The sequence below is a fragment of the Gymnoscopelus microlampas genome (genome assembly GCF_963454915.1).
Source record: "Gymnoscopelus microlampas genome assembly, chromosome: 11".
Classification (NCBI taxonomy): domain Eukaryota; kingdom Metazoa; phylum Chordata; class Actinopteri; order Myctophiformes; family Myctophidae; genus Gymnoscopelus; species Gymnoscopelus microlampas.
In genome coordinates, this window is record NC_139948.1 from 49,670,365 (window position 1) to 49,684,793 (window position 14,429).

Here is a 14,429-nt window from a genome sequence, read left to right on the forward strand (position 1 = left end):
TCTGTCTCTCTCCCCTAGTTAAACAAAGCTCCAGACACAGGGACCGAGGCTGGCCGTCAGGTGTATGCGGGGAAAGGAAGGCTTAGGGCGGGGATAGCAGCGGTCTGATGGGCCCTGGAGGGATGACTGGTCTGGATTCTAACTGGTCTTTGTGTTGTGAAATATGAATGACTTTCATTTTTGCAGTGGTGTAAAGTAACTAAGTACATTTACTCAAGTACTGCACTTATAAGAACACGTTTTTTTTTTTTTACTTTATTGGAGTATTTACCATTTTCTGTACTTTTACTTGTACTCCACTACATCTCAGAGGCAAATATTGTACTTTTACTCCACTACAATTATTTGAAAACTTGAGTTACTAGTTACTTTTCAGATATAAGTTATGATATTATGAAACATACATTAACCACTTTAGCCCTATTTTATACATAGGCTATTTGACAATAACCGATCTACAAGCTCACAACGCGTTGTGAGCTTGTAGATCTGCTATTTTCAAACATTTTTGTACTTTTACTTTTTTGTACTTTATGTATATTTTTAAGTATATTAAAGTACCAAAAGTAAAAGTACTAAATATTTGAAAATAGCAGATCTACAAGCTCACAACGAGTCGTTCAAATAGCCTAGGTACAACATAGGGCTAAAGTGGTTAATGTATGTTTTATAATAGAATAATTGATAATTGCAAAGTAACTAGTAACTAAAGTTGTCAAATAATTGTAGTGGAGTAAAAGTACAATATTTGCCTCTGAGATGTAGTGGAGTAGAAGTAAAAGTATTGGAAATTGGAAATACTCAAGTAAAGTACAAATACCTCAAAATTGTACTTAAGTACAGTACTTGAGTAAATGTACGTAGTTACTTTACACCACTGAGGCTAAGGAAGGCTCCTGCTGTTGACACAGACGTGTCATTTCTATTGTAAGACCATGACAACATGGTGGTGAGCGTTGGTTGCCGGGCGGACATCTATCTGTGCCTGTCATGGACTTTATGACTATTTGATGATCTACAGGACTATGTACTTTTCCATTCTGCTTCTGTTTGCCTGGATTGACCCGTCCATCAGTGACGTTCAGTACAACTAATGGGTACAACAGTTAATCAAAGTAATCGATTCTTTAAAAAAGAAAATAAATCACTTTAATTGATAGCTTAAAGCAGGGGTCTTCAACAGGGGGTCCGGGACCCCTAGAGGGTGGTCCTCAGAGTTACTACAGGGGGTCCGCCAAATCTTTGTGTGGTACGATTCTTTTTTAGCGGCGCTAGCCGCTCTATACCTTTAGGTATAGAGCTTTAGGTATAGAAGGATCCTGCTCTATACCTGACTTTGTCCGTGTTCACCGTCAACGTTCTGATTGGTCAGAACCGTCAACGTTCTGATTGGTCAGACCCGTCAACAAAGTGATTGGTCAGACCCGTCAACAAAGTGATTGGTCAAGCTTCACGTGACACATGGCTATAAACACATTATAAACACATATCGATGACATAATGTATCAAAGGCGCCGCTACCTTCACACATGATTTTTTTTTTACATTAACCACTTGAACCCTAGCATCCCTTTTCTGAGGAGAACTTAAGCCAAAAATAGCCGATCTACAACGCCTCGCACAATGCCTCGCGCTCGCGCTGCGAGGCGTTGTGAGCTTGTAGATCTGCTATTTTTGGCTAAGAGTTGTAGGTGTAGAGGGAAAAAAGAGCAGCAAAAGTTGATCAGAAACACAATTTTATACAATACAGAGGGGGTCCCTGCTTCATCTCTCTCTCAGCTAGGGGGGTCCTTGGCCTGAAAACGTTGGAGACCCCTGGCTTAAAGGCATATTATGTAACCTTGCCCTGTGTTTTTTTTCCATACCAATCATTTCCCTCTACACCAGTCAAGGTCCATTTATTTATTCTGCATTTGAGCCACAGATTCATCACTGTTTGATGAGATGTAGCCTCTCACACCCAAAACGTAGAATATTTTGTTATTCGTTGGATACGATTTTGTCAAAAATAACGATCCTTCTCCACTCTAATTGTGTTAGACTTCTTGTAAATTAAGTAATGCAGATGTTTAACAATAATTTAACTCTTGAGAGTGTAAAATGAAACCAAATGGACCCGTCAGGTTAAGACTTTGGCAGAGGCCAATTTGGAATTGCAGTCTCCTGAAGGTGTCTTTTTTTTAGGGCAGATTTGAAAGAGTAGGGTTTTACACTCCTTCACTCCTTTAGTCCTTTTGGTAGGGCATTCCACATTTGTGTTGCATAGTAGGAGAACAAGTTCATTCCCTTGTTTGTGCCAAATCTGGGTTGCACATGATCAGTGGAGCTGCCTCTGGTGATGTTGTGATCGTGGACTTCATTTACGTTTTTGAAATACTTTGACAGGTACATGGGTATCTTAATGTTGTGGTGTATCTTGTAGACCAGGCCCATTGCCAGCTGCCGTACTCTGTCCTCAACCCTGAGCCATCCGACCATAGCAAAGTGAGCAGTGGTTAGATGGGTTGTATGTTTAAGGCCAAGAAGTAGCCTGACTAAAAACCTTACTGTGATCTAGGATCACAGGTTAAACCAAAAACCTATAGAGTTGCTGCCCTCAGTGTGAGACTCGAGTGAATCTGTGAAGGAAGTGTTTTCTCCTGGGGTTTTCCCTGAATGTTTTGTGCCTCTTTCTCTCACCTCACCGTTGCTTCTGTTCCTGTTGCTAAAGAAACAAAACCTTTTTTTGTGTGTGTTTTTTTTTGGATTGTTTACTCCTTTGCCACTTAAGCGCCTTACTCTAACTCTAAACAGTTCCTGCTCGATTGGAAGTGCTGCTGGGAAGTGTTTGTGAGCAGCCAGGCCGCTTGCTTAATCCATTAAGAACGGGAAAGCATCTGTGTCATTTCAAGATTTCTTTGGCTATTAGAAAATAGCAGATCTACAAGCTCATAGCGCAGAAAAAATCGTGAACATTTCTGCAAATCTTTGAATATATATATTTTTAAATCGAACATGTGTAACTCAAATCTTTGCTTCTGGGGGGTCCCTGGAACAACATATTTTACAAATGTTCGCTTAAAAAAAAATATATATATATTTGCACAAACTTTAATGATTAAAATATTCTTTTTGCAGATCTACAAGCTCACTCATTCGAGTCGGTGCCGCGCTATGAGCTTGTATATAATCTGCTATTTTTTTGAATAGCCAAAGAAATCTTAAAAATGACACACAGATGCGTTCCCGGTCTTTAATGGACTAAACTAAACTATCTGGTGATAAGGAGGAGGAGGAGAGATGTTTGTTGGAAGGAACGTCAGTCAGAGGCATTTCCTGTGTTGTTGTTGAACACGGCGTTACTTTTGCTCAGCATTCTTTTCCCACACTGTCATCCTGTGTTCAAGCTGCGCTCTGACTGGAAGCTGGGCTGCAGAAACACCGTGGGTTAGTGCATTGGCTCTCAAAGTGAGGTCCGGGGACCCCCAGGGGTCCTTGAGGGAGTTCCAAGGTGGTCCCCAGCTAAATGATGGGTAGTTAGGTACTAAATGGACCCTTATGGGTCTGTAACTCTGAGAGTGTACAAATGGAACCAAATGGACCCTTATGGGTCTGTAACTCTGAGAGTGTACAAATGGAACCAAATGGACCCTTATGGGTCTGTAACTCTGAGAGTGTACAAATGGAACCAAATGGACCCTTATGGGTCTGTAACTCTGAGAGTGTACAAATGGAACCAAATGGACCCTTATGGTTCTGTAACTCTGAGAGTTAGATTAACATTGATTTTACAATATAAATTGGGGTCCCAGAGATAGAAATGCCATTAAATGGGGGTCCGTAGCCCTAATGCATGTCAAACTGTGGGTCCTTGAAATGAAAATGGTTGAGAATCACTGCTAGAGCCGTAAAAATCTTCTCTTATGGGGGTCCCTGGCTTATCTTTTCAAATGGGGGTCCGCAGGCTAATAAGTGTCAATTTGGGGGTCCTTGACATGAAAAAGTTTGAGAACCACTGGTTTAGTGTATCTTCTTTAATTTAACTGTTTAGTTGCAAGGACTCATGCGCTAGTTGCATTGGTGCGGTTTGGCCTTTTAAACAGGTCTAAATGGGTTCATATCTTCACCCTGTCCTCTGGCATTGGCGCTGAGGTGATAAGATTAAGAATGGCATTGTTGGTCGCTCTCAATGTGGTAAAACTGGCTTTCTTTCTGCTGATGACGTCACAGACAGACAGTGTTTGCATTAAATAAACACTGATCATTTGTCTGTGGTGAAAGACATTTATAAAACTCACTTTCGGCCTGGCTGGCATCCCTATTTTGGGCATTTCATTAGAAGGGAAATTTGTAATTTCTTCCCCCCCAAAACAGTGAAAAATGTGACACATTGTAAGCTTGTAATGTAGATCTGCAATTCTTGCTACATTAACCTGACATTGTCACAAAGTATAAAATAGGCCATTAATTAACAGCGATGATTTGTAACCTAACCTTAACCTCAGTAAAACTATGTCTAAACCTAACCTTATTCCTAACCTTAACCTCAGTAAAACTATGTCTAAACCTAACCTTATTCCTAACCTTAACCTCAGTAAAACTATGTCTAAACCTAACCTTATTCCTAACCTTAACCTCAGTAAAACTATGTCTAAACCTAACCTTATTCCTAAACGTAACCTCAATAAAACTATGCCTAAACCTAACCTTATTCCTAAACGTAACCTCAGTAAAACTATGCCTAAACCTAACCTTATTCCTAACCTTAACCTCAGTAAAACTATGTCTAAACCTAACCTTATTCCTAACCTTAAACTCTGTGGAAAACATGATGGTGAATGGACTATGTGCATGTTCACACGCTTCTCTCAGGGGGGGGGTGGGGGTGGGGGGGGACTATTGAATGGCTGACCGCACCAACGCGCTGGGCACAGTCACAGTACAGTATGTGTTCTGCTGGTCATACCACCAGTTATATCTGGAAAATTGTTTTACGGTGCACTGAACGCGCCAAAACACAAACTGTCATCATCATCATCATCATCATATTGCTCAAAGCTTCTTTTTTTCCCGACTACCTTTTTTCACTGACGAAAACTAAATAAAAATGAAATACAAACTACAAGCTATGATGACTAAAACTAAGACTAAAATATATTGACAATTTCGTCAACAAATAAAAACTAGACTCAAATGACTAGTGAGGGATCTAGTGGAGAAGTAGCCTCGGAAACCCAGCCATTTTTTTTTGTTACAAAAGAAAAAAGTCTGGGGGAACGATGCAGGAACGATGGTCTTTGAAGCTTGTTATCTCCTAACCATTCAGAGTGCAGAGGGGCGTCGCTCTAAATTTGGTGACGTCAGCCTGCTCCGTGCACAGACCGGGGGGGGGGGAGGGGGGAGGGGGGGGGGAGGCGGGGACATAGATTGGTGAAGCAATCGGAGGACGCGCCTGCTCCGGGCGCCTGGGTTTGGATCCGCCCTTCGAGACCATGGATTGCTCTCGTTCTCTCAGTCTAGTGGAGAAGAGATCCAGTCGAACTAAAAGACAAGTCATTTTATGTTTGGTTGTGCTCGGGTGTTGTGCTCTGAAAATAGCAGATCTACAACAAGCTCACAACGTGTGAGCTTGTAGATCGGTTATTTTCAGCATGCAACCTCCAAGTGTAAAGTCAGCCGTTACGAGGCCTTGATGCTGACTAAATCGTTTTTAGTTAAAGGTAGGGTAAGTGATATTTTTTGGTTAAAACAAAAAGTATTTTGTTAAAAGGTTAAAGCACTATATTCTGATAGTAATCATTGCTATAGAGTGTTTGTTCAGTAACAGGAGTCTCCCTGTCTCTCCAGCTCTTTAATAAACAGAAAATACATTTTCCGGTAGGTGTCAAACAGCCAATCAGGAGAAAGTACCCATTTTTAAGCTTAATTTTTTTATAGTGTTCCAGTTCCAATTTTGCCTGCTCATTTCTTAGTGTCATCACTTCCAATTTCACTTGTTTAATCTATATCCTGATTGAGTTCTCTGTCCTGATTGGATACAATTGGAAATGAAACTGAAACGAAAATGCATTTTCTGTTTTATAAAGAGCTGGAGAAACAAGGAGACTCCTTTTACTGAACAAACACTCTATAGCAATGAGTACTATCAGAATATAGAGCTATTTAACACTTATTTTAACCAAAGAAAATCACTTACCCTACCTTTAAACTAAATCTACAGTTGATTTCCAGTCCACTAAAAATATTTTGTCATATAATCTTAGACCATCTATAAACTAGACTGACAGTAAAACATTTCAGATGACTAAAATATGACTAAAAACCAAATGGAATTCGGTTCAAAAGACTGTGACTAAATCAACACTGCCAGGCAGTGCATTTAGTCATGGCCCTGGGCAGTGGGCAGGGTTGCCAGATTTGCTTATTATAATTTCCCCGCAAGATTATATTTGAAAATAGCAGATCTACAAGCTCACAACGCGTTGCATCGCGACGCGTTGTGAGCTTGTAGATCGGCTATTTTCAAATAGCTGATGTATATGTTAAATTGCATATATGTGGCCCATAGTTGCTTCTTTTGGGCTGGTTTTCCTAGACCTGGTTGCTTGTTTCTCTCGCAGAATCTGGCAACACTGGCCCTGGGGCAGTGAGTGCCATGGAAACAGAATGGTAGGGATTCTTTTGAAAAGGAAGGAAGGTTTTGTGTGTCTGCAGCAGCAGGAGGGGAGGGTGGCAGCCTTCATTCATTCAGCGCTGTGGTCTACAGCCTGCTGGGGGGGGGGGGCGCGTCTGTCTGTCCTCCCTTGGCCTCTCGCCACCCTCAGCCACCCCACCAGTGGTGTAGAGTAACTAAGTACATTTACTCAAGTACTGTACTTAAGTACAATTTTGAGTTTTTTTTTTTTACTTTAGTGGAGTATTGGCAATTTTCAATACTTTTTACTTCTACTCCACTACATCTCAAGAGGCAAATATTGTACTTTTTACTCCACTACAATTATCCGACAACTTTAGTTACTTTGCAGATATAAATTATTATATTATAAAACACACATTAACCACTTTAGCCTTATTTTATACATAGGCTAATTGATAGCTGATCTACAAGCTCACAACGCGTCGCATCGCGACGCGTTGTGAGCTTGTAGATCTGCTATTTTCAAACATTTTAGCACTTTTGCTTTTGGTACTTGAAACGTATCTTGATGCCAATACTTTGGTACTTTTACTCAAGTGACATTTTCAACACAGGCCTTTTATACTTGTAACGGAGTAATTCTTCATTGAGGTATTGATACTTTTACTCAAGTAAAAGTACTTTTTCCACCACCCAGCCATGCACCCAGCCCACCGCTGGTCAGCCTGCTTTGTGCCAAGTCATCCAAAATGGCCGCCCTCCCTCCCTCCCTCCCTCCATCCATAGTCCATAGGCGTCAAAGAAACACAAAGGCCTTCCTCAATGAAGACTCATGTTACAAACAAGCAGGGTGGCTTGAGGTCAGTGTGCTGGCCGGTACTACGCCGCCATGCAGGCACTGCTTGTGTTTCAGATCTGGCAACGGAGACGTTGCCAGATCTGCCGCTTGCATCTCTCTGGTTGAGTTGCTGTGCTGTGCTGTGCTCTGTGTGTGCGTGTGTGTGTGTGTGTGTGTGTCAGTGGTGTAAAGTAACTAAGTGCATGAGCCAAGGACATGAGAATCCATCCACACACCATGTTGGTGTGGCCCGCTGCCTGTAAAGAACCTTTAATTGAGTTTTTTCATCTCCTAAGTGACAGACAGGGAGGTGGAGGTGGTGAATGATGTGTGTGTGTGTGTGTGTGTGTGTGTGTGTGTGTGTGTGTGTGTGTGTGTGTGTGTGTGTGTGTGTGTGTGTGTGTGTGTGTGTGTGTGTGTGTGTTCGTTTTTTTGTTTTTGCAGATCTAGGCCTGTCACAATTATTCCGTAATCGTCAAATCGCAATTATTTGAGATAATAGCAATTATTTTGACAAAATCGTCAGTCATAATCGTTAATGATTTTTCACACGTTGAGAGCTTTTTCATATATTTTCAAACATTTTCTAAAATAGTGAAAATAGCAGATCTACAAGCTCACAACGCGTCGCACCTGCTATTTCCACTCTGTGTCATAATTATCTGCCATGTGCAAAGCCTTTAAAAGCCAAACAGAAATGTCATTTCAACACAATTTAAATCGTTAATCGCAATTATTTGAGTGACAATTAATCGTCCTGTAAAGCATTGGTTCTCAAACTTTTTCATGTCAAGGACCCCCAAATTGACACTTATTACCCCACGGACCCCCATTTGAAAAGACATGCCAGGGACCCCAATAAGAGAAGGTTTTTACGGCTCTCTAGCGGTGATTCTCAACCATTTTAATTTCAAGTACCCCCAGTTTAACATGCATTAGGCTACGGACCCCCATTTAATGGCATTTATACCTCTGGGACCCCAATTCATGTATAATCAATGTTAATTTAACTCTGAGTAACACCTCGCACAATGCCTCGCGCTCGCGCTGCGAGGCGTTGTGAGCTTGTAGATCTGCTATTTTTGGCTAAGAGTTGTAGGTGTAGAGGGAAAAAAGAGCAGCAAAAGTTGATCAGAAACACAATTTTATACAATACAGAGGGGGTCCCTGCTTCATCTCTCTCTCAGCTAGGGGGGTCCTTGGCCTGAAAACGTTGGAGACCCCTGGCTTAAAGGCATATTATGTAACCTTGCCCTGTGTTTTTTTTCCATACCAATCATTTCCCTCTACACCAGTCAAGGTCCATTTATTTATTCTGCATTTGAGCCACAGATTCATCACTGTTTGATGAGATGTAGCCTCTCACACCCAAAACGTAGAATATTTTGTTATTCGTTGGATACGATTTTGTCAAAAATAACGATCCTTCTCCACTCTAATTGTGTTAGACTTCTTGTAAATTAAGTAATGCAGATGTTTAACAATAATTTAACTCTTGAGAGTGTAAAATGAAACCAAATGGACCCGTCAGGTTAAGACTTTGGCAGAGGCCAATTTGGAATTGCAGTCTCCTGAAGGTGTCTTTTTTTTAGGGCAGATTTGAAAGAGTAGGGTTTTACACTCCTTCACTCCTTTAGTCCTTTTGGTAGGGCATTCCACATTTGTGTTGCATAGTAGGAGAACAAGTTCATTCCCTTGTTTGTGCCAAATCTGGGTTGCACATGATCAGTGGAGCTGCCTCTGGTGATGTTGTGATCGTGGACTTCATTTACGTTTTTGAAATACTTTGACAGGTACATGGGTATCTTAATGTTGTGGTGTATCTTGTAGACCAGGCCCATTGCCAGCTGCCGTACTCTGTCCTCAACCCTGAGCCATCCGACCATAGCAAAGTGAGCAGTGGTTAGATGGGTTGTATGTTTAAGGCCAAGAAGTAGCCTGACTAAAAACCTTACTGTGATCTAGGATCACAGGTTAAACCAAAAACCTATAGAGTTGCTGCCCTCAGTGTGAGACTCGAGTGAATCTGTGAAGGAAGTGTTTTCTCCTGGGGTTTTCCCTGAATGTTTTGTGCCTCTTTCTCTCACCTCACCGTTGCTTCTGTTCCTGTTGCTAAAGAAACAAAACCTTTTTTTGTGTGTGTTTTTTTTTGGATTGTTTACTCCTTTGCCACTTAAGCGCCTTACTCTAACTCTAAACAGTTCCTGCTCGATTGGAAGTGCTGCTGGGAAGTGTTTGTGAGCAGCCAGGCCGCTTGCTTAATCCATTAAGAACGGGAAAGCATCTGTGTCATTTCAAGATTTCTTTGGCTATTAGAAAATAGCAGATCTACAAGCTCATAGCGCAGAAAAAATCGTGAACATTTCTGCAAATCTTTGAATATATATATTTTTAAATCGAACATGTGTAACTCAAATCTTTGCTTCTGGGGGGTCCCTGGAACAACATATTTTACAAATGTTCGCTTAAAAAAAAATATATATATATTTGCACAAACTTTAATGATTAAAATATTCTTTTTGCAGATCTACAAGCTCACTCATTCGAGTCGGTGCCGCGCTATGAGCTTGTATATAATCTGCTATTTTTTTGAATAGCCAAAGAAATCTTAAAAATGACACACAGATGCGTTCCCGGTCTTTAATGGACTAAACTAAACTATCTGGTGATAAGGAGGAGGAGGAGAGATGTTTGTTGGAAGGAACGTCAGTCAGAGGCATTTCCTGTGTTGTTGTTGAACACGGCGTTACTTTTGCTCAGCATTCTTTTCCCACACTGTCATCCTGTGTTCAAGCTGCGCTCTGACTGGAAGCTGGGCTGCAGAAACACCGTGGGTTAGTGCATTGGCTCTCAAAGTGAGGTCCGGGGACCCCCAGGGGTCCTTGAGGGAGTTCCAAGGTGGTCCCCAGCTAAATGATGGGTAGTTAGGTACTAAATGGACCCTTATGGGTCTGTAACTCTGAGAGTGTACAAATGGAACCAAATGGACCCTTATGGGTCTGTAACTCTGAGAGTGTACAAATGGAACCAAATGGACCCTTATGGGTCTGTAACTCTGAGAGTGTACAAATGGAACCAAATGGACCCTTATGGGTCTGTAACTCTGAGAGTGTACAAATGGAACCAAATGGACCCTTATGGTTCTGTAACTCTGAGAGTTAGATTAACATTGATTTTACAATATAAATTGGGGTCCCAGAGATAGAAATGCCATTAAATGGGGGTCCGTAGCCCTAATGCATGTCAAACTGTGGGTCCTTGAAATGAAAATGGTTGAGAATCACTGCTAGAGCCGTAAAAATCTTCTCTTATGGGGGTCCCTGGCTTATCTTTTCAAATGGGGGTCCGCAGGCTAATAAGTGTCAATTTGGGGGTCCTTGACATGAAAAAGTTTGAGAACCACTGGTTTAGTGTATCTTCTTTAATTTAACTGTTTAGTTGCAAGGACTCATGCGCTAGTTGCATTGGTGCGGTTTGGCCTTTTAAACAGGTCTAAATGGGTTCATATCTTCACCCTGTCCTCTGGCATTGGCGCTGAGGTGATAAGATTAAGAATGGCATTGTTGGTCGCTCTCAATGTGGTAAAACTGGCTTTCTTTCTGCTGATGACGTCACAGACAGACAGTGTTTGCATTAAATAAACACTGATCATTTGTCTGTGGTGAAAGACATTTATAAAACTCACTTTCGGCCTGGCTGGCATCCCTATTTTGGGCATTTCATTAGAAGGGAAATTTGTAATTTCTTCCCCCCCAAAACAGTGAAAAATGTGACACATTGTAAGCTTGTAATGTAGATCTGCAATTCTTGCTACATTAACCTGACATTGTCACAAAGTATAAAATAGGCCATTAATTAACAGCGATGATTTGTAACCTAACCTTAACCTCAGTAAAACTATGTCTAAACCTAACCTTATTCCTAACCTTAACCTCAGTAAAACTATGTCTAAACCTAACCTTATTCCTAACCTTAACCTCAGTAAAACTATGTCTAAACCTAACCTTATTCCTAACCTTAACCTCAGTAAAACTATGTCTAAACCTAACCTTATTCCTAAACGTAACCTCAATAAAACTATGCCTAAACCTAACCTTATTCCTAAACGTAACCTCAGTAAAACTATGCCTAAACCTAACCTTATTCCTAACCTTAACCTCAGTAAAACTATGTCTAAACCTAACCTTATTCCTAACCTTAAACTCTGTGGAAAACATGATGGTGAATGGACTATGTGCATGTTCACACGCTTCTCTCAGGGGGGGGGTGGGGGTGGGGGGGGACTATTGAATGGCTGACCGCACCAACGCGCTGGGCACAGTCACAGTACAGTATGTGTTCTGCTGGTCATACCACCAGTTATATCTGGAAAATTGTTTTACGGTGCACTGAACGCGCCAAAACACAAACTGTCATCATCATCATCATCATCATATTGCTCAAAGCTTCTTTTTTTCCCGACTACCTTTTTTCACTGACGAAAACTAAATAAAAATGAAATACAAACTACAAGCTATGATGACTAAAACTAAGACTAAAATATATTGACAATTTCGTCAACAAATAAAAACTAGACTCAAATGACTAGTGAGGGATCTAGTGGAGAAGTAGCCTCGGAAACCCAGCCATTTTTTTTTGTTACAAAAGAAAAAAGTCTGGGGGAACGATGCAGGAACGATGGTCTTTGAAGCTTGTTATCTCCTAACCATTCAGAGTGCAGAGGGGCGTCGCTCTAAATTTGGTGACGTCAGCCTGCTCCGTGCACAGACCGGGGGGGGGGGAGGGGGGAGGGGGGGGGGAGGCGGGGACATAGATTGGTGAAGCAATCGGAGGACGCGCCTGCTCCGGGCGCCTGGGTTTGGATCCGCCCTTCGAGACCATGGATTGCTCTCGTTCTCTCAGTCTAGTGGAGAAGAGATCCAGTCGAACTAAAAGACAAGTCATTTTATGTTTGGTTGTGCTCGGGTGTTGTGCTCTGAAAATAGCAGATCTACAACAAGCTCACAACGTGTGAGCTTGTAGATCGGTTATTTTCAGCATGCAACCTCCAAGTGTAAAGTCAGCCGTTACGAGGCCTTGATGCTGACTAAATCGTTTTTAGTTAAAGGTAGGGTAAGTGATATTTTTTGGTTAAAACAAAAAGTATTTTGTTAAAAGGTTAAAGCACTATATTCTGATAGTAATCATTGCTATAGAGTGTTTGTTCAGTAACAGGAGTCTCCCTGTCTCTCCAGCTCTTTAATAAACAGAAAATACATTTTCCGGTAGGTGTCAAACAGCCAATCAGGAGAAAGTACCCATTTTTAAGCTTAATTTTTTTATAGTGTTCCAGTTCCAATTTTGCCTGCTCATTTCTTAGTGTCATCACTTCCAATTTCACTTGTTTAATCTATATCCTGATTGAGTTCTCTGTCCTGATTGGATACAATTGGAAATGAAACTGAAACGAAAATGCATTTTCTGTTTTATAAAGAGCTGGAGAAACAAGGAGACTCCTTTTACTGAACAAACACTCTATAGCAATGAGTACTATCAGAATATAGAGCTATTTAACACTTATTTTAACCAAAGAAAATCACTTACCCTACCTTTAAACTAAATCTACAGTTGATTTCCAGTCCACTAAAAATATTTTGTCATATAATCTTAGACCATCTATAAACTAGACTGACAGTAAAACATTTCAGATGACTAAAATATGACTAAAAACCAAATGGAATTCGGTTCAAAAGACTGTGACTAAATCAACACTGCCAGGCAGTGCATTTAGTCATGGCCCTGGGCAGTGGGCAGGGTTGCCAGATTTGCTTATTATAATTTCCCCGCAAGATTATATTTGAAAATAGCAGATCTACAAGCTCACAACGCGTTGCATCGCGACGCGTTGTGAGCTTGTAGATCGGCTATTTTCAAATAGCTGATGTATATGTTAAATTGCATATATGTGGCCCATAGTTGCTTCTTTTGGGCTGGTTTTCCTAGACCTGGTTGCTTGTTTCTCTCGCAGAATCTGGCAACACTGGCCCTGGGGCAGTGAGTGCCATGGAAACAGAATGGTAGGGATTCTTTTGAAAAGGAAGGAAGGTTTTGTGTGTCTGCAGCAGCAGGAGGGGAGGGTGGCAGCCTTCATTCATTCAGCGCTGTGGTCTACAGCCTGCTGGGGGGGGGGGGCGCGTCTGTCTGTCCTCCCTTGGCCTCTCGCCACCCTCAGCCACCCCACCAGTGGTGTAGAGTAACTAAGTACATTTACTCAAGTACTGTACTTAAGTACAATTTTGAGTTTTTTTTTTTTACTTTAGTGGAGTATTGGCAATTTTCAATACTTTTTACTTCTACTCCACTACATCTCAAGAGGCAAATATTGTACTTTTTACTCCACTACAATTATCCGACAACTTTAGTTACTTTGCAGATATAAATTATTATATTATAAAACACACATTAACCACTTTAGCCTTATTTTATACATAGGCTAATTGATAGCTGATCTACAAGCTCACAACGCGTCGCATCGCGACGCGTTGTGAGCTTGTAGATCTGCTATTTTCAAACATTTTAGCACTTTTGCTTTTGGTACTTGAAACGTATCTTGATGCCAATACTTTGGTACTTTTACTCAAGTGACATTTTCAACACAGGCCTTTTATACTTGTAACGGAGTAATTCTTCATTGAGGTATTGATACTTTTACTCAAGTAAAAGTACTTTTTCCACCACCCAGCCATGCACCCAGCCCACCGCTGGTCAGCCTGCTTTGTGCCAAGTCATCCAAAATGGCCGCCCTCCCTCCCTCCCTCCCTCCATCCATAGTCCATAGGCGTCAAAGAAACACAAAGGCCTTCCTCAATGAAGACTCATGTTACAAACAAGCAGGGTGGCTTGAGGTCAGTGTGCTGGCCGGTACTACGCCGCCATGCAGGCACTGCTTGTGTTTCAGATCTGGCAACGGAGACGTTGCCAGATCTGCCGCTTGCA

General features: G+C 41.4%; 1 protein-coding gene across 4 annotated transcripts in view; it reads left to right on the top strand.

The window, feature by feature from the left end:
- Nucleotides 1–14,429, top strand: part of tom1l2a (target of myb1 like 2 membrane trafficking protein a) — an 86,032-nt gene that overhangs the window by 379 nt on the left and 71,224 nt on the right. The gene's annotated exons all lie outside the window — the stretch shown is intronic.